This window comes from Ochotona curzoniae, unplaced genomic scaffold (genome assembly GCF_017591425.1).
Source record: "Ochotona curzoniae isolate NIBS_2020 unplaced genomic scaffold, NIBS_Ocur_1.0 scaffold_3208, whole genome shotgun sequence".
NCBI classification, from domain to species: Eukaryota; Metazoa; Chordata; class Mammalia; order Lagomorpha; family Ochotonidae; genus Ochotona; species Ochotona curzoniae.
This window is the reverse complement of record NW_024467106.1, coordinates 51,158,143-51,179,502: the sequence shown is the minus strand read 5'-3', so window position 1 is coordinate 51,179,502 and position 21,360 is coordinate 51,158,143. Positions and strand designations below refer to the sequence as shown.

The following is a 21,360-nucleotide window of genomic DNA, read 5'->3' as shown; positions in this document are numbered from 1 at the left end:
CTTTCAGACATTCCTGAAAGCCATTACTTTGAATCTCACTCCCCACTCAAGCTATCTTTTGGGCACTGTGAAAAGAAACTGTCACTTCTGATGAAACATGACATGAACACAACAGTGGAAAAAAATTCAAAACAGGGCAATAAGAAAGACTGAAGAGAAGTCCCTCCATGCAGGATAAAAGTCTATAATTGACAGAAGAGTGGGAGCTGTTTTCTTGGCTATTGGTTACCAGCTATTTCAGCTTCTCCTACTGAATACTAACAGAAGTTTTTACACTGACTCGTTTGGTTTCTCTCCTGAAGACCCATCAACGCTCAAGTCAAGTTTGACTTCAGTAAGTTAAAACACTCATTAGTATGTGATGCTTTGATTTAGCAGGAATTTCATAGGCCTCCTGGACAAGGGTGCAATTTTCTGTGTCTTCCCCATAAAACCAATACACAGAAAAACCATGCTTCAATAGCTTATTGTGCATAAGATATCAAAGGCAACCACTCAACACAAGCTGTATCAAGATATGAAGGTAAGTCAATTATACCCTTTTTGAGTTTCCGGAACTCAAAAATAAGAAAGGTGTACCAGGTGACTACCATAAGTTACCTGGTAATTGCTGTTATGGAAGAAAACCATAAATATCATTCACAAATGGATCAGGAATGGTAGCATGGGAAAAGAAGCACTTCATACCATGCCTTGGAGCACTGTGCAGAATTTCCACAAGAGAAGAGAAAAGCATTTCAGGAAGTCTCTGCAAAGGCAGACCAGAGCAGGAAAGAAACTTTTAAACAGTTGGGTTTGGTTAGAGCAGAGCTTGCCAAATGTCAGCATGCATCTGACCACCAAGAAGGTTTCTGGACACGTAAGCGCCACCTCCACAGTGTATAGTGGAATGCAAGAATTTTCTATCAAGTGGCTTGGATGGTGCTGATGGCGCTGGTCCAGGGTTTGCTCTCTGAGAACAACTAGGTTGGAGTGATGGATCTATCAGGCAATCAGAAGACATGACAGCATAAGGGTCCAGACTTATAAACAAAATAGGTCACAGACAGACTAGAATGCCAGTCTAACTCAGTCTTTATTCAGCAAACTATAGAAAGAGCTATTTAATGCTTTGGAGCAAAGGGACAACAAGGAACTAAGCTTTGGAAAGATTAACTGACAGCTGAATCAGGGCTGATTTAGAGAATGCTATTAGGCCACAGCAAGAGTCCCAGGTGAGAAGAAACACAGGACTTACGTGTGACGGTGATCCTGGTGGGAATGGAAGAGCAGGGAAGTGATGCCTGACTGGCTCCAAGCAAGAATTTGAAGTACGACTCTTTAGTGATAAATAATTGTTCCCATAGCACCGACAATAAATCTAGCCTAACCTCTTAGCAAAGGCTAAATGGAAAGAAATATCAAATCCTATCGCCTCCACTCTCATGAGAAAAGCTTGAGAATGATTGTTTTGAAACATACATCCTCCAAGTCAAACAGCATAGCCTTAATTTTTGTGCATTAGATAATATTTTAACACATACAAAATTCTTGACAGGAAACATTCAAGATGCTCAGAAATAGCCTAATCTACCAAAATAACTTGTACTTTAAAAAGAACTGTAGTGTAGATACTACAGCTTGTCTTGTCTGAAACTGAACTTGAGTCTCAACAACAAAAAATGGCTTTCAAAAGACAGTATCTTTTTTTCATTTCTATGCATGAGCAGTTTGCAGGAAAGACAAAGCAAAAAGAAAGTGGGGAATCATTCTAATTACCATTCTACAAGACAGGTTCTTACATTCTTTTCTCTTTTTAACATGTTTGTGGGTGACATGAAGAATGCTATACACTGAAACACACTTTCTTGAATCCAAAAGCCACCCAGATGTTCCTAATCAGCTGTTGTTATCAATTTCATCTGGAAAACAACTTATCAAGCAATCGAGTATCTATCAAATGTTAAAAATCTCCAAACTCGATCAGAGAAGCACTAAAGGAAGCATCTCTGCCCATCCCTTCCTCCCCGCTCCTCCGCTGCCATCCTCACGCCAACATTTCCAAGGACAGCGAAGTCCAGGAGACATCAGTCCTGTTGGACTCAATTTGTGTCTGTGCAAGCGTATCAGAGCCAACTGCTACATAATGACTCGGAAACCACAGTGATGAAGATCTATATTCATTGAGGGAGACGCTGTGGCTTTTCTTCCTATCCAACAGAGTGCCTGAGAACACCGACTTGTTTTGAATGAACTTTCCAGAGTTAGCTTTGGAACAGGAACAGTGATAAGCTCTAGCACTGACACACTCAAGCACAGATACCAGCACACATATTTATACTAAATAGGCTACTGGCCAAGGTATGGCAAAACAGAAACCAGTGGTACGAAGGCAGAACCTGCTCTGGGTGCTCACTCCAGTCAACTTACACACCTTACCTTGTTGACTATAGACACTGCCTAAAAGAGAAAGCTAGCTAGAGAGAAGATGGAATTTAAATCTTAGACAAAAAAGTAGAAAATTTTTTTTCAGAGAATATTTAAATAAAAAGTAGCACGGATGAATAAAGCAAGTGATTTCTATTACTATTCCTTAAGAGTGGCTCAGGAACCTACAAAGAAAAGGGAGTTTGTGGGCCCAGCGCAATAGCTCAGTGGCTAAACCCTTGCCTTGCATGCACTGGAATCCCATGAGGGCACCAGCTCGTGTGCCAGCTAGTCTGCTTCCCATCTAGCTCCCTGCTTGTAGCCTGGGAGGGCAATGAAGGACTGCCTAAAGCCTTAGGACCCTGCACCCACATGAGAGACCCTATGAGGGTTCCTGATTGAAGGCTCCTGCCTTCAGATCATCTTGGCTCTGACCTTGGTGGATGTAAGATTTATCTGTCTCTGCTTCTCTCTGTAAATCTGCCGTTCCAATAAAATAAATAAAACTTTTAAGGGAGTTGGTACTGACTGAAAGTAAAGTGTTACAGCTTATATTGCTAATAATTCTACTTTTGTCCGATAGCTTTCAGCAAAGGCCAACGCCTTCACTGCTACATGCTTTGTCTTGTGTCTCATCAATAGGGACTTGGATATAAAACTGCTTCATCTATATGAATTTACCATAAAGTTTTAAAAATTATCTCTCAAACTTCTTATTCTTCCATCATGAAAAGACCTTATGAAACAATAATTTTGTTGAATGACGACTAGTTTAACATTTACTTTTGTGTGTACAGACCTGCACAGTTGCAGACAATTCAGGAGCCATACAGTGTACTATAATTTTAAACAGAGCAATAAAGAGCAGACTTGTCTAAAACCCTTAACATATCAGAGATTCAGATGTTCACATAAGCTGACACCCATCAAGGCTTTTTCTTCAGTTTAACTCAGCAACGCTATTGCGTTCTAAAAGCATCCATATTCAAACTAATACGAAATCTGAAGAATTTGTAGGATCTTTTCCAGTTTTCTGTATAATTGATATATATTTTAGCAGACTGTGTTAACACACAAACAAGGGAGAAACACGAAGTTTCTTGTTTATAAATATTACGAGTCCTTAAGAGAAATGGCTGATCACAGGTTTCAACTAGGTGGAAAATATCTTTTCACACCAGAAAGCAAGAAAGCTTTCAAAAACTATTTGACTGTATCAAAAAAAAAAAAAAAAATCGAAGATGATGAAGATTCCACAGCTAAATAGCAAATAAAATAAAAGGAATAACTCAAAAATTAAAATATCAATACTACCATCCACTAGCCACTCTTTGTAAAAATAATTTTGCTTCCCTCTGCGCTTAAATGAACCCGTGAACCCAAATCATGACATCTCACATACCATAATGATATTTCAACTAAGCATATTCCCATACAAATATTATTAAGGGGGTGGGGGAATAGTACGAGGTAGGAAGGTGTCCCCAAATATGGCGTTGCTGATGGTGATTTCAATCAGCCTTCCAGACAAGACCATTGACCAGAAACGGTTTCCAGTTAGTCAGAAGAAGCTATTTGAACAAAAGAATGGCTTCCAGGAAGACCCAATTTGTAAGAGACAAAAAGATAACCTGTTCTGTGGCAAGTGCTGTGGGACATGAATTAAGCCAACACTTGCAAGCCCAGCACCCCATCTTAGAGTGTTGGTTCGAGTCCAATCCATTTCCCTGCTAATGTGACTGCGAAAGTAGTGAATGTTGGCCCAAATACTTGGGCCCCTGCCTCCTAGTGGGAGACCAGCAGGGAATTCCTACTCCATGGTTTCCACCTGGTCAGGTTGTTAGCACCATTTGAGGAGCCAATCAATGGAGAGAAGACCTCTGTCATTCTCTCTGTGTTTGTCATTCAGTCTTTCAAATAAATAATTGTTCGGGGGTTGGGGGAACCAGGTTGTGTCTCAGCTGCTCCACCTTCTGACCCAGCTCCAGTCCTGTGGTCTGTGAGAGCAGAAGAGGGGGGTCCACATCCTTGGGTCCTACACCCATGCAGGGGACCTGGAAAAAGCTTCTGGCTCTCAACTTTGGGCAAACCCGGCTCTGGTCATTGTAACCATTTGGGAAATAAACCAGACAATCAAAGATCCCTCTGTCTCTGTAAACTCTGATTTTCCAAGTAAAACAAAAACAAATTTTTACAAAAATGTTTCAATAAAAAAAAAAAAAGAAGAGACACTCTGGCTGAAACTAGAAGGAAGGAGGTTCCTGTACCCTATTGCAAGCCTGGCAAGGGCCTCTGAGGGTGCCCTGTGAATCCCTTTGCCCTCCACGATTACAACATAAGGGCATAAAAAGAAAAGAAAAAAGCCAGACACAAACTTTCAACATTTTACCTATTCATTTGCTTTCCTGAAAGCAGATAGTTCCCTTAAATATTTTATCATGAATCAAGAATCTTCATCGCTATTTAATATACCTTTTGCCAGCATAGAAATATTCTCTATCTGTAAACAAGGGGATTGAAAAGCATTTGTGGTAGATAGGAATGGAAAAATAAGTTTATTTTGGTGCCCCCCCCGCGAAAAAAATACATGTATGCATAGCTTTTTATAACATACAATTCCAATGACCTTTTTAAAAGTACCTTCACAGCTGATGTAACTGAGAGAGTAAATGTTTTAAAATAACTTTTTTAAAAACACTTTCTTTGAAAGGCAGAGATAGAAGCAGAGCACACCCAGCTGCTGCTGCTGCTTCACTCTCCACATGCCTGCCACAGCCAGCCTTGTGAGTACCAAGATCTCAATCCGGGTCTCGAAACTGCAAGGCAGGGACCCAAGGCAATTGAGCCATCCTCTGCCACTCCCCACAGTGCATTCTATCAGGAAGGTAAAATCAGAAGCAGATCTAAGAATCAAACCCAGGGACTCCAATGTTGGAAGTAGGCTCCCCATCTTAACAACTGTGACAAAGACCTATCCCTATACTTTGTGTGGTTTAAGTATAATTTAAACTTGAATAGCCAAAGGAGGCTAACAGCTACTACCCTACTAGACAGTGTACATTAACTCAGTGACCATAGCTGCATGTGTCAACACCCCAAACTGCACAGCTAAAAACAAGATCAGAGTTCTTGGCATTGCAGACTCATCAGTGAGGTAAAGATTCTAAGTCTTTCTAACCTTGGCTTTGTAAATATCATTGTGTCATACAGCAAAGCCATTATACCATCCACTTGCCTATCTGTATCTCTTCCCAAGAAGAAAATATTCCATTTTTAAATTATTCTTTAAAATGTTCTGTAATCCCCATCATAGAGGGCTTCTACATCTTTCATAGGCTTATTCCAAGGTATTTTACATTCTTCCCTGCTTTTAAATAAGACTGTACTTACTTACAAGTTCTACCTCTGCCATGGAATTATTTGTGTATATACTATGGCCACTGATTTATGCTCAGTGATTATTTTTTTACCCTACTACCCTGCCAAACTCTCTGATGAGTTCCAACAGTCTCTTAACTCAGTCTCTTGGCTCTATTTAAAGAGTCGTGTCATCTGTGAACAGAGATAATTTTAATTCCTCATTTCCAATTTGAATTCATTTAGTTTCTCTCATCTAATAGCTCTAGAGAAGACTTCCAATACCAAATTGAATAGCAGCGGTGAAAGTAGACATCCTTGTCTAGTTCCAGGCCTTAGTGGAAAAGCTTTCAGACTTTCTCCATTTAGTATGATGCTGACATTGGGTTTTTTGTGTATTCCTTTGATTGTGCTGTAGAATGTTCCTTCTATGCCCATCTTACTTAGAGAATTTCTAGCATGAAGTGTTGTTGGACTTTTTCAAACGTTTTCTCTGTATCTATTGAGATGATCAGAGTTTTTATCCTTAAATTTATTCATGTTGTGTATCACATTTATTGATTTGCACATGTTGAACCATCCCTGACACATATAGAAAGAATTGGGAAACAAAATACAGAAAATGCACACTTCCGAATAAAGCTGACCAAAAGTGGTCCTTGCCATGACACAAAATAATCAACTTCTTTTCTGTTGAATAAAAGCAAAAGATTCTAAAATATGTGATAAAATATGGTTAGCTTTTAGAGGAACCCCAATCAGACTCACAGCTGACCTCTCAGAGGAAACCCTAAAGGCCAGAAGAGAATGGAGTAATATATTCCAGATCATAAAAGAAGAAAATTTGTCAGTCCAGAATAAAATACCCAGAAAAACTTTTCTTTGTATCTGAAAATGAAATAAAATATTTCTAAAACAAACTAAAGCTGATTTTGCTACTAGCAGACCTGCCCTGCAAACATGGCTTAATGATGTACACTAGACAGAGAAAAACAATAGCACCTACTAAATGCAAAGGCAAATCTGGAGAACATCTGAATAAAACCACAAAAACAACCCTAAATGAAAAATGAGAAACTCAGTGCTAAAATGACAGAAACAAATCATCACCATCAATATCAACCCTCAATGTAAATGGCTTAAACTTGTCCATCAAACAACACAGATTAGTGAACTGGATCAAAAAACAGAATCCATCTATCTGTTACCCATTGGAGACACATCTCACCAACAAAGACATGTGAAAAGCAAAAGTAAAATGGATGGAAAAGGATATTTCCCAGCTAATGCAAAGGGAAAATGACCTGGTGTAGCCATTCCAATATCAGAAACTATAGACTTCAACATGTAAAGCATTAAAAGAGATGATGAATAATCAAAGGATCCATTCAGCAAGAAGAAATCACCATAACAGATGTATATGCATCACTGCTAGAGCATCTAGTTATGTGAAACCAACACTAATGGCTTTGGAAGAAGAAACAGACTCCAACACAACAATGGTGGGGGACCATAACACCCCACTAACCTCAATGAACAGAACGACAAAACAGAAACTCAGCAAGGAAACAAGAAGCTCATCCAAACAATAGAGCAAATGGACATGACTGCTATCTACAGAACCTTTCAACCTACAGACAGAAAACACACTTTTTTTCATCAGTATATGGAACTTTCTCCAGGACTGATCATATTATGGGCTACAAAACAAGCCTCAGCAAACTTTAAGAAATCAAAATTATACCGTGCATCATTTCAGACCATTTTGGAGTTTAACTGGAGATCAGTAAGTCAAAATACCCCAGAAGTGAAAGCAGTCAAGGACGGCCCAAAGCCCTGGGACGCCGCACCCACGTGGGAGACCCGGAAGAGGTTCCTGGTTCCAGGCTTCGGATCAGCACAGCACCAGCCGTTGTGGTCTCTTGGGGAGTGAATCATCAGATGGAAGATCTTCCTTTCTGTCTCTCCTGCTCTCTGTATATCTGACTTAGTAATAAAAAATAAACAAATAAGTCTTTAAAAAAGAATACCCCAGAAGTTATGCAAATACTTGGGGACTAAACAACATGCTCTTAAATGAACAAAGGGTTATAAAAGAAATTAAAAAAAAAAACCTGCTTGAAGCCAATAATGTCAAAAGAGTGATCAAAACTGATTAAGTATCTAACTGTGGCGCCAGTGTTGTGGCACAGCATATTCAGTCACTGCACACCAATCTGAATTCCATTTCAAAGCACCAGTTGGAGACCTGGCTGCACCACTTCTGATTCAGTTCTCTGCTGCTATGCTTGGGAAAGCAATCATAGATGGCCCAAGTATTTGTGACTCTGTCATCCACATGAGATTCCAGGACTGGAGTTTCAGTGCCAGGTTCCTAGCCCTATCCCTCAAGGCATTTGCTCAGGATATTTGAAGAGTGAAGCAGCTGATGCAAGACGTTCCTTTTCTCTCTCTGTCTCTCCCTATCGCTGTTACTCAGTCCTTTAAATACACAGAAGTTTTTAAGAGAATAACTTACAAATGTCCAAGTAAAGAACACTGCTTACAATATGGCCAGAGATAGAGCAATGAACAATACCAGATACACCTCTAAATAAAAGATCTAAGCCTTTAAAAAAAAAAAAGCTAAGAACTTATTTTTAGGAGAGAAATTTAAAATGCCCTAAAAGTATACTATTTCATACAAGAGCACACCAAATCAAAATTCCATACTTTTCTCAATTTTGCCCTAAACACGTTTACACCACATTGAACTAGGAAAAAAAATGATGAGTTTATGAGCTATCACATGTAAATATAAAGCATTAATAAATCCTCTCACCTTTCCCATAGACTGTAACAATATGAAGACATCAGGAAAGTGTAAACACACAACGAATCCTTGAAGCCATCAACGGCACAGAAGCTTCTTGACGTCCAATCCCACCGCACAGAGAGTAAAGCCAATAACTGCCAGCCTAAGTGTATGCAATGATTCACTTTCCAAATTACTATCGATGTATCTCCATAAGAGGTCAAATAATTTTACATTTATAGGCACACATAAATATTAGTTACTTTCAAAAATGGCAAAATGGCATTATTAACTTAGATTGTTTCTCTTTTGGGAGGTCACAGTGAGATAGGCTATGAGAAAGGGAAAAAATAGAAAAAAAAAATCCCATTTCCCAGTACATGTATTTTTTTCCTTACAAATGGAACTATAATTCTGATTTGATAAGACAGACAACTTTACAAAAAGAACCTAATTTCATGAAGTGATTATTGTGTGCAATATCATCGATCTAGTTTTATGTGATGCTTATGGTAGCTAGCAGTGGAGACCTTAAATGCTAGTCTATTTCACATGCTGTTGTGACTCTGCCATTTGTCCCCTCTCCCAAAGGAGCAAAAAAAAAAAAAATCCAATAAATTGATATTTCTCTCAAAATACAGAACATATGTATCCCAGTCCCTTACCACCCAAACAATCCAATACAGAGTCCAGTATTTTAATATTTTGTCACTTTAAAATAAATAAGAAATCCATCATGTCACACTGATTAAACTGATTCTCTTTACTTTAATAATGAAAAAGTTATCTTTTTTTTAATAAATTCCAAAACTTTTTAAGTATACTTCTTGGAGTGAGCATTAAGTCAAGTGGTTAAGACACCCCTATCGCCCGTATCATGTACTGGAATGCCTACATTAAATTCCTCACTCTGGCTCTTAATTCTAGCCTCTTGTAGGGGCCAGCGCCATGGCAGTGTATGTTAAAGCTGCTGACTGCCAGGGCAGCATCCTCTATGGGAATGCCAGGCTGAGTCCTGGTAGTTCCACTTTCCAAATAGCTCCCTTGTAATGCACCTGGTAAAGCAGCAGAAGATGGCCAAAGAAATGGAACCCTGTCATCCAAAAGGGGGACTAAGATGGAGTTTCAAGCTGCTAGCTTCGGCCTGGTCCATCTTTGGTCACTGATGACACCTGGCAGAGTGAATCAGTGAATCAGCCCAAGGCCAAGCAGCTGCAGGCTCAGGATTCTGAGAGCTGAATCAGCGGATGAGGGCCTTGCTCTCCCATGCATCCTCTGTCTGTCTCTACATCTCTGCCTCTCAAATAATTTTTTTAAATTCCAAAAAAAAATAGCATAATCATCTTTTAAAAGATATAATGGTCAATAATGTTTTAATCTTAGTTGGAAGTGTTCTTATGATTTCTGCTTCACCAAGCTTAGGAGAAAAGAAATGTGACACTATGTTTTCTTTCCTTACTATGAAAAGCAACTTTAAAAATTCATTTTGGGGGATGGGTGCAGTGGCCTAGCATCTGGGGTCCACGCCTTGAACGTACCAGGATCCCATGTGGGCACCGGTTCTAATCCCAGCAGCTCCACTTCCCCTCCAGCTCCCTGCCTGTGAACTGGGAAAGCAGTCAAGGACAGCCTAAAGCTTTGGGACCCTGCACCCGCGTGGGAGACCTAGAAGAGGTTCCTGGTTTCCAGCTTCAGACTGGCTCAGCACGGGCTGTTGCGGTCACTTGGGGAGTGAATCATCGGACAGAAGATCTTCCTCTCTGTCTCTCCTCCTCTCTATATATTTGACTTTGTAATAAAAAAAATAAATCTTATAAAAAATCATTTTGGGGAGTATTTACTATTTTCTAGAGGGAGTAATCTAGCACTGATCTTTTTTTTTTCAACAGTGTTGAAGGTCCTTTAAAAGGTTTTAGAAACTTGATAACCTGAATTCAAACAAAACAATTAATTTAACCCACTCAAAGTTGGAATAGCTAAACCTTGTCACTCCGAGCGTAACAACTCGAGATCAGTGGTTCTCAAGAGACAATGTTTTCACCTCTTTCACTGGGAACACATCTGTTCTGAAATATTTTTTGCTGCCATAATATAAGAAAAGGTAGGCACTACCATTATCTTAGGGAATGAAGCCTAGCATACTGCAAATGAACATGGGACAGCTCTACAAAAGAAAACATTTAGCCCAAAATGCCAATAGCGCTGTCAGGAAACACTGTATAAGAACAATACAGAAAAATCCAATTTTTTTTTAACGTGGAAACTTTCAAGATCAATTTCTACAACAATGTATACTAAACGCACCAATCTGAAGTGTTTATAGGGTGCATTCATAAACCCAACACAGATTTGAATTTCTGGGCATAAAATGATGGATGATGTCCCAAATCCCCTGTTTGTTTGTTTGTTTTTTATTTTGTTTTATGACAGTTTCATAGGCTCTGGGATTCCCCCATTACCTCCCCATACCCTCCCCCAATGTTGGATTGCTCCACATTGTTGCATTAGTACAGTTCATATCCAGTCATGATACCTTCATTGCAAGCATGGACCATGCATAGAGTCCAGCCTCTCATTGTCCAGATAAATTCAACCGTTTCCTTGGGAGATCATCCCTGGTCTGAAAGTAGAGCTGGCAGAATATCATCCCCTCCAATGAAAAGCCACAACATAACATCAACAACAATTTGCAACATTATGGAGTTAACTGACATGGTATTGAGTGACTGATATATTGGAAAATGCAAATTCTTAACCACATCCTGTGACTGCTTCATTGACATTTCAATTTTAGTTTATATACAACCGGCTGCTATACACCTTAAAATGGCTATAGGGTACTATTCTGCTGTCTCGTGTCTATTTTCATTTTTATATTTAGCAGTTTACAGTTTTGAAGCATAATTTTTACTGAACTTGGCAAAATTTATGATAGTCCAAACTGGCTTATAACTCTAACAAGGCATATGAAAACAACTGAAGCGCAGAACAGTTTTAAGAGGGGTGTGCAGAGAAGTCTTCACTACCTTAGTGAGGAGTAACTAATCTTTGTGTCCTACCTAGTAAGCTATATGTGAGTCCCCGCTGATCGTTCCTGCCTGGTTCTAAGCTTTCTTTATTGGTCTCTGTCTATCTAATCTAATTTTAATTTTTTTTGGGGGGGGGGCTTCCGGGACGACCCTGATGGTCATTGCCAGAGAGGGTGGGGACCCAAAGTTGGAACCAAGTGAGGACCAGAGAAAGCTCACCTCCCAAGTTCCAAAGGAAGTTTACTGTTCTTCTGTTTCTGAGGTCTGCTTAGGGCTCCTGGCTATGGTTCTGATGACATTAGATCCTCTGAGGAAGGATCTGGGCATCTTCCATCCCATGTGGGAGATCCAAAAAGGAGTGGATGACCTCAGAGTTCTTGGCCTACAAGGGCAGTCCAATTCCCCGTGATCTCCGTGGCAGTTGGGATATAACCCTTGGTGCCCGCCTGTACTGATACTCCTGCATGAGAATTCGGGAGTCTCCAGGTTGGGCAAATCCCTTTTTTGTCCTAAGCTAGAAGCAAAGCTAGCTGTCTTGTGGGAAGAAACACAAATACTGTCACCAATCAAAAAAACGACCCTGTTAAGTGCAGCAGACATTACCAAAACCTGACAATGAATAGACACCATTCCCATCCTCCATAATGGGCATCCAAGGGCAGAATGTCAGGAAAAAAATATCCTGCTCTAATGGGGGTTCTTTTAATAAAATTACTGCCAGCAACAGACACTGAAGGCCGAGCTGTGAGTGGCAGTCAGGAATGTCTGGAGAATATGAGTGCTTTGTTTATTTTCTCAGAGTTATCTCATGACTAACGTTTTATCTCTTAAGTCCCATAAAAACAACATGGGTAGCAGAGGAGTTACTTTCTGTTGGGAGAAACTAGTCAAATGAATGTTAAACCAAAAATAAACACAAATAATGGCAGAAACGGCAGATATTAATCAAAATACACACTCTTCCTCTCACTGCGAAAAATGATTTTTTTCTATCACATACCACTCAATTTCACTGTCAGTAGCCTCTTCCCACTCACCTGACTTTTTCAGTGAAACCAGAGATTGATAAAAATCAGAAGAAAAATTACAGATCATCTTAAGCAACCCTCTCAATTCACAACAGAGGGGAAAACTACAATAAAATCAACATATTTTTACATGTGACTAATCCTGTGGAGGCTTACAACCAATTTCTAATAAAATACTGCCATGGCTTTGGTCATCTCCAAATTATTAAAACAGAAAGAGAGATCAGGTGAGGCCATGATTAATTTGAAAATAAACAAGACAAAGAAAAGTTCTCTTCTTTAACTAGACAATGTAAGGGAGACAAGCAGGGAGACAACATTTCGAGTGGAGAATAGGAAGAAATGAGGAAAAGATTTCATGGGATAGAGACACAAGTATTTGAGAATCACAGTCCTACCCCATTAAGTAACTCAAATATCAAAGTTTACCCCAGAGTCAAAAACATTCAAAAGGGCAAATCTTTAACTTGGTAACCCATGAGTATGCACTCACATGGCATAGGGTCAGAGAGTTTATAGATGTGCTTGGGAAGGAGAAATGATTAACCAGAAACAGGCTTGTTTAGAAATTCTCACATGTTAGTAATTAAAAGAGTAACAAGCAGTCATATGTTCATATCACCTTCAGACAGACATATTTTGTTCCTTTTGTGAATTATTTTTTTATTTAAATTTTACTAAAGACACACATTAACTGAGAAGAGACAGGAATGTGTTATATGACGAATTCACAGAATGACCCAGGATACTTGTCCAGGTGGAAAGAAGCCAGCCCCAGGCACTTTATTATAAAACTGCTGAGGGCAATATGGCAATATTGAAAGAAGAAACCAAGGCACACAATGGTTATTTTTGAAAAGCACTTGGCATTATACAGTGATTTCATCACAAAGGATGAAAATTTCCCGCAGCAATGAAAGCACTGTACATTTTCCCATACAGAGATGTGTCAGACTAGCAACGATAAAAGTATTTTTCCCATATTCATTCTTTCAGAAAACATATTCAAGACCTCTGGAAATAGATTTTGTATAACACTATCACTTTTATTATACTTTTATTAAATACTCAAAATACACAGTACAGATATCAAAAAGGAACTTCAAGTCCTCAAAAACCTACTAAAACAAACTAACCACTACTTAGTGGTGGATCAAGACCAAGGTCAAGTGCCACATTTTAGAACTTCCTCTACCTTCTGTGGCCTACTCCATGATGTTTCCTTCAGAAACAGAACAGACTCACTTTTCCTTTAGAGCTTTATTTTTTAACCATAGTTTTTATCAGTGTATTATCATATATCTTATGTCGTACACTGAACTTATAATCACTTTTTCCCACAGAGTCACTAGAGTCAAAACTAGACAGCACCTAAATCTTCACCATTTTTAAACTTGCCACTCTAGACTGGTACACACATCTCATGCAAAATGATACGTAAACATGCAGAGTTAGGAGTGGTTCTTGAAAAAGTTCACAAAAATTTACAGCATCAAAAACCATCATGGATTCTAAACTATTTTACAGTAAAATAAACGTAGCTTTATTTTTTAAAGACTTATTTTTTTATTGGGAAAGGAGGGTGATGAAAGAGAAAGAGAGTCAAAGAAAGAAATCTTCCCTCTGTTGGTTAACTCCTGAAATAGCCGCAACGGAAGGAGTTGAGTTAGTCTGGAGCCAAGAGGCAGGTGCTCCACCTGGGTGTCCCGAATGGATGCAGAGACCCAAGAACTTAGCCATCCTCCACTGCTTTCCCAGTCCGTAAGCAAGGAGCTGCATTGGAAGTATCTCTACTGCCGGTATTTGAACTGGTATCCAAATGGGAAGCCAACACTGAAGATAGAGACTTAGCCTGATACGCCACCATGCTGGCACCACAAATCTACCTTTAAATGCCATTTTTCAACACATTTTTTAAAAACTCCCTCATACCCTGAAAGAAAAACACATGTGCAAATATATATTCACGATATAGACACTTTCCTATTGCTAAACTAAATTTGTTATGAAACATTTAAACTTAAAATTGTCTAAAACAGAGAAGTTCAATCATTCTTGACTAGACAAATTATTGGGGGACTCATTGCCCTAAAAAACCACGTGGTTCGAATCTTTTTTCACACATGTTATAGGTGAGCACAGATGAAAAAAATCACAGCTGTGATTTATCTAACAACTCCTTCATGGATTGAAACACTTAACAGCAATAATCAAATTTTAAAGGCTATATTCAACAGTTGATGTCAACATGATGTAACACACAGAACAGAAAAGGGATTGTTGCTGTTTGAGACTTTCAAACAATGTCCTTATAATTGTAAATCATGCACTAAGCTAGAACAATTTCTGCACATAAGCTATGTTTTGTTTTAAAAATGAATCCCTGCATTCATCTCGTTATATGAGCATTCTTTCGTCGTGCCAGTCAGAGTGACAAAATGCATATAACAATGTAGAAAATAAGGTCCCTTATGATGATATGATCTGACGTGAACAGCAGAAAAACACAAATACTTCCTAAGATAGCTATCTGGTGTTAAAAAGAAAATTAAGTCATGAGATGAAGAATAAGTGGTCTCTGAGAGTGGACAGGCAAGCCATAAGACAGTGTGAAATGCAAGGACTCCAGTAAGTGGCGCATATAACCCAAAATGAATAACAAGAGAGAGCGTAGAACCTTACAGGCTAAGGGTCAGGCTATGCAGGACAGAGGGTTGGCGGCAGGAATCAGCCTGGTGTGTCTGCAGCAGATACAGGAAAGGTAGAGACAGAAGGTATTTTGGTAAGCAGGACTGCATGAAGCCTGCAGGCCACTGTGCAGACAACGGATTACATTCGAAATGCATCCGGAACACACTGAATGGCTTTATACATGGAATGGCCTGATCTAATTTATATTTAGATGACTTTCTCGCTGGCTGGGTACCAGTGCTTTTAAAAGTGTCATCACAATTGGGGAAACCCACCCCAAGTCCGGGTAAAGACTTCCGATTCATTTATTTGGACACAGCCATTGAACTCTTTGTGAAATCTTTTGACCCCTTATGAATGCCTTTCCAGTTTTATTATTCATTGATCTCATGGCAGTCTCCTCTTGCCAATTTTGTTTAAGACAATCAGAAACAGTACTTTGTCTTTTAAGCTTTTTAGCTCCTATCCTCTGTTCTACACAGCAATATGCTAAACTGAGGTTTTTTTTTTTTTGACAATGCTCTTCCCTAGATAAGTTTGCCACTTTAACATTTTTATTTCAAAAGTTGAGTACCTGATGTTAGTTCTCATTTAAAACGCAAATGGAAAAAAAAAGTTTGCTTTCATGTACAAAGAAACAGTGTGCATTCCTGCCTTCTGTAGCTGTTAGACTTTGAAAAGTGTGATTCCAAAAACACTTCCTACACTCACTTAAAATTTTACTTCCACTTAAGTTTCAGAGATCAAAGACTACCCTTTTTTTCATTTTTCTGAATTTTTTACACCTTCTAATTTTAGCAATGATACCAATGTCCAAAAGCACACTGGAATTGAGGCCTATTAAAAAACAAGGCCTTTCCAATAATGAAAAAAAAAAAAAGCTCTTTCTTGCAGGATTTAGCAGCAAGCCCTGCTGTGAGTCAATTGCTGGCTAACTTCTCAAATTAGCTTTCCAGCCTCAGTTATCTTCTACACTACACCCCTTATTCATCACTCCAGGATTTCCTCCATTACTGAAGCAAGGCTTTTAAAACTCCCAAAGGAAGTCATGAACTTCCTTAGTTTTTCCTACTACTTACCTATATTGACTTGAGATGACAAATTTCTAATGTCTTTCTAAAACATAATACATTAGAGACTTGAGATTGTTAAAAATAAAGCGCAGAGGGCCCAGCACGATGGTGCAAGTGGTTAAGCTCCTCGCCTTGCACGCCCAGGATCCCATATGGGCGCTGGTTCTAATCCCGGCAGCCCAGCTTCCCATCCAGCTCCCTGCCTGTGGCCCGGGAAAGCAGTTGAGGATGGCCCAAAGCTTTGGGACCCTGCACCTGCTTGGGAGACCTGGAAGAGGCTCCTGGCTTTGGATCAGCACAGCATAGGCCATTGCGCTCACTTGGGGAGTGAATCATCAGGTGGAAGATCTTCCTCTCTGTCTCTCCTCTCTGTATATCCGCCTTACCAATTAAAATATATATACATATAAATTAAAAAATAAAAATAAAGCGGAGAAAGTAAGCTCTTGTCCTCACCTCCCAATTCCCTAAAAGTCTATCTTACTCTATCCCAGTTGGAAGAAGGGAGGATTCACCTCTTAGCTGGCCTTGTCAGGTGCCTTAGTTAAAACAATGACACAGAAGCAACCTTGTGTCCTGATCCTAAACCTCAACAAGCCCAAGAAGCTTCAGAAATATTTCCCTTGTAGCTTCTCCTTGTTGACCACATAAACAAGCCCTGCCTACCATGATGGAGTTATAGGTCATGTAGAATAGCAAAGAGCTGCCAGCTAAGCCACCCTGCACAGGCAATGCCCTGGAAACTTGGCAGCTAACCACAGCTCCAAGACCAGGATACATCAGTCGAACATAGTCAAAACAAGCAGAGCCATTTAGCTGAGTTCACCTCAAACTACCAATCCAATTCAGAGAATTGTGAGATGAATAAATGGATGTTGGATTAAGCAACTGTGTTTAGGGATGGGATGGGACACAATAAAGTCTAATGACCACAAGATGTGAAATATTTACTTCACACAGTGATAAGCAAAGATAAGTAAGTGTATATTTTCTTCAGCAAGTTTACTCCATTTTAAATCCTCAATCTGGCTTCCTACGGCAACGTCTAAGTTAAAGCAACCCTCTTTTAATAGCAATCAGGCAGTAGAACCACATCAGCTTTCAGACCTTTAACACAGAGTGTCCTCCATGACTCGTGCTGTGTGTGGGGTAGCAGGCAAAGTCACTGCAGCTTCTAATACATGTACTAGCTTATCTCACAGCTGCACCACTGCCAATCCAGCTATCTGCTAATGGCCTGGGAAAAGCAGGGAAAGATGGAGCAAACATCTAGTAGTAGATGCATCTACTGGGAGTGGCCAATGGATGGAAACTCACCCTCTTGTTCTGTCTCTCCCTTTAGTTATTTCAAAAATAGGCAGACCTTCGTTTTTGAAAGGGGAATACCTTGCTCTGGAACTTAGAAAAACTAGTAAATTGGAACTTTGTTATTTATGCTTCGCAGATATAAATATCCCTGCTACATAGCTCAGACAGAAAAAATTGTTCTAAAACATCTTTAATCATTGACTAAAACTTACAGCATTACAAGCCTTCCTAGCGATATATAACTGAAATAATGTTTGTATCTGAGATCACAGTTGATCTTACCAGTGCACTGACTAATAGTTAACATCATTTTAGATGCTGGATTCCTTAAGCAGTTTCTGCTCAGGAAGGGAAATTTTCAATCACCTTTATTAGAGATGGGATTTTGAACAGTGAATATATGCTTCTCAGGTCAGTTTTGAAAAGCCTGTTAGATGTGTCTAACCCAAGACAAGGATGGGTGAACTTGGGTGGTTACTGTAATATGTGAAAAAGCACAGATACACAAATATTGAATTAATAAATTACTTTAACAAGGTTGCTGATTACAGGGTATATATGAAAACTCAGCTATAAAATATACCCAAATTAATTGGAAAACAGACATTTTTATAGTGTTTACATGGTGCGCATTTATTTTTATTTAAAATGGTTTATGTGTTTGGAGGGGGTGCGAGAAGGAGAGAATCGAGTGGGAGAAGGAGAAGGACAAGGAGAGAGGGGTGAAGGGAGAAAGAAGGCGATCTTGCATCCACTGATTCACTCCCCAAATGCCTTCATTAGCCAGGGCTGGGCCAGGCTGAAACCAGGAGCCCATAGTTCAATCCAAATCCTCCATGTGAGTACACAAAGCCAGGATCCTCAGTCACTGTTGCCTCCCAGCATTCAGACTGGCAGGAAGCTAGACCTGGAAACCAGAGGTGGAACGAGAACTCAGCCACTGCAACATGGAATATGGGCATTCTAGGAGGCAAGTTAGCTACTGTACGAAACACCTGCCCCCAGAAAACACCTTATAATACATTTGTTAAAGCAGCAGAAAACAGTGTAAACAATCAAGGAAATGCATGCACCATTCTTTGGCAGAATTTCTACATGGTACCAGAGCAGTAACAATAAATTAAAGATAACTAATGACTGTATATGTTTGTGATTTGAAAGACTATTGATCTATGAGTACAAAATTAGTATCAATTGCAACACACTTTCTTTGTAAAACAGAAAGTAAGATTTTAGAGGTTGGAAGGAAATGTAAATATACAAGAATAACTGAGTCAATTTTACAGAAGAGAGAAATGGAGAATTTACACTGAGAGTGAACAAGACTTACAGAGATACAAAAGCCCATTATGTCCCAAGCTTTCAATTCTGTAAATACTTCAATGACCTAATATTTATTTCAACATTGCCATAACTGGTGTATGTATTACCCCCTGTTCTTCATAGGTATCCCATACACAGTACAATGGAACATAGGGATTAAAACAATGAAGTGTTGTTGGCGCAACAGAACAGCGTTACAGAAAAGTCTGAAAACAGATCTGCATGTATTCAGGCAGCTCATCCATACACAGTAGAATAATCGTTCTAAATCAGTGGTGCTAAGCCAAATGAATATCGACACAAATCAAAGCATACATCGACTCCCTACTTTTTACTGTACACCAGCTCGGTGGATTGCAGCCTAAATGTGAAAGATAAATAATAAATATTGTGAAAAGCAACACATAAGAATAGCTGTTCTTGGAACAAGCAAAGAGTTCTGAAAGTAGAAAAAATCACAGCAAAGACTTGTAAACTGCAAATTGATTAAAATCAAAAGTGTCTGCTAATCTAAGGAAACAATTCAAACAGACCATTCCACAGAAAAGACAGATATTTGCAAAACATACATCCACCAGAGATTCGACATTATTCATTTTTAATGTACTGTGTATGTTTCTTTGGGGAGACTAAGTGGAAATAAAAGCCTTGACTAGGCAATTCACAAAAGAGATTATCTTCATGGCCACTGACTACATGAAAAGGCGCTCAACAATGTTAAGTCACTGGGGAATTGCAAATCAATATCATAATGAGAAACCACTACACACAGCATTATGAATATCAGAAACTGGAAACACCACACATTGGCAAGGTTGCGAAACAAATGAATACTCACATATTGTTGCTGGGAGCACATAGAATAATCTTATTTTGCAAGATAAATTAAACAAATCCTACTGTAAATTCATCTTTTCAGTTCAAAGACTAATGAGACGGTGGTGACACTGTCCACAGTGCTGTGTCTAGCAGACAATAGCACTGTTTATCCCACTAGGTACAATATTGTACTTGAACACAGGCTGCACAGAGTTTGAGATTTGTAGCCATAGAAAAATATTACTGCCAACTCTTCAAACTCGGTTCATGCTTAAGAAATGAAAAGTCGTATACATAAAAATCTCCAATTACTATCTCTATTGCCCAGTATGTTTTCTTTTCATATTACTATCAAAAAGAAAACCATTAGATGATAAAGCCAATAGTTTAATATATGTTTCCTAATATCCATATTCAATGCCTAGTCTACATGCCATACCACACTTAAACATGACAGACACAAATAACATTAGACAAGGGTGAGACCTCTAATGAATTTTCTTGTTTGGAAATAAACGAATACGAAGGATAAACAAAGCATGACATCACTTGTATGTGCTACAGATAAAATAAGTGGTCTGAATAACAAATACCCATATAAACATGTGGGGAATAATACTATCTCAGGAGACTGTTAAGATTCGGAAAAACTTATGGTATTTAATGAAAATCCACATGATTACTGAAGACCTCAAATTGAGAAAAATAAAAGTTCAGTCATAAGCATAATATTTAAAGTCCGGTATGTTAAAAACATTTACAGCCATCAGCAAGCTCATTATTGTACATATACCATAGTTTGAAATATAACAAAGAACTAATGTATGAGTAAAGCCAACTTGTGGTAGGCATTCACGCAGACAGAGTTTATCATAAGGACACCAAATTGGAATGCAGTTCTCACAAGTAAGAATTTGCCGACAGTAAGTGTTTCTCTTTTAGCTTTTAGTCAACAAGATGAAAAATCACAATACTGCAATCCAGGAAAACTTAATCAACTGGCATTATCACACCAAATGAACCCTTGATCCCATTTTTATCCAATATGGTTTTAGACATATGATTTCCTTGAGATCAACAGATATATGAAATATATATCATGTTTTATAAGTATGATATCTTGACCCACACAAACAGCGTGAAAAAACATTGGGTTCACAACTTTGTCAAACTCAGAGAAAAAAAACTAAAATAAGATATGGGAAAACAATTTGAAGAAATATTTTATTTTCATTTGCACTAGATACAAAATAAGATTTAGTCAGACTTTCTCACAAGGGGTCTCCTGAGAAAATTATGCTGTATGGGAAATAATATGAGTGACTGTTCTCCACACTCAAATGGATTGGGAAGAGGCCCACAGCACCACTACCAGCAGAAGATAGAAGTCCATTCACGACATACCACAGATGAGGTAGCCTCGGGTAGCTCAACCTCCTTGTGAATTCAAGACAGAAAGAGCTTATATTATAATTTATATACAAATTAGAGTCAAAAAAAAAAAAAGCACAGAGTGATGCCAGAATGAATGG

At 38.8% G+C, this 21,360-nt stretch overlaps 1 protein-coding gene across 5 annotated transcripts in view; it reads right to left on the bottom strand.

Annotated features, from left to right (window-relative positions):
• The window catches only part of PTPRD (protein tyrosine phosphatase receptor type D), a 500,784-nt gene that overhangs the window by 389,046 nt on the left and 90,378 nt on the right, over positions 1–21,360 (bottom strand). The window lies entirely within an intron of this gene.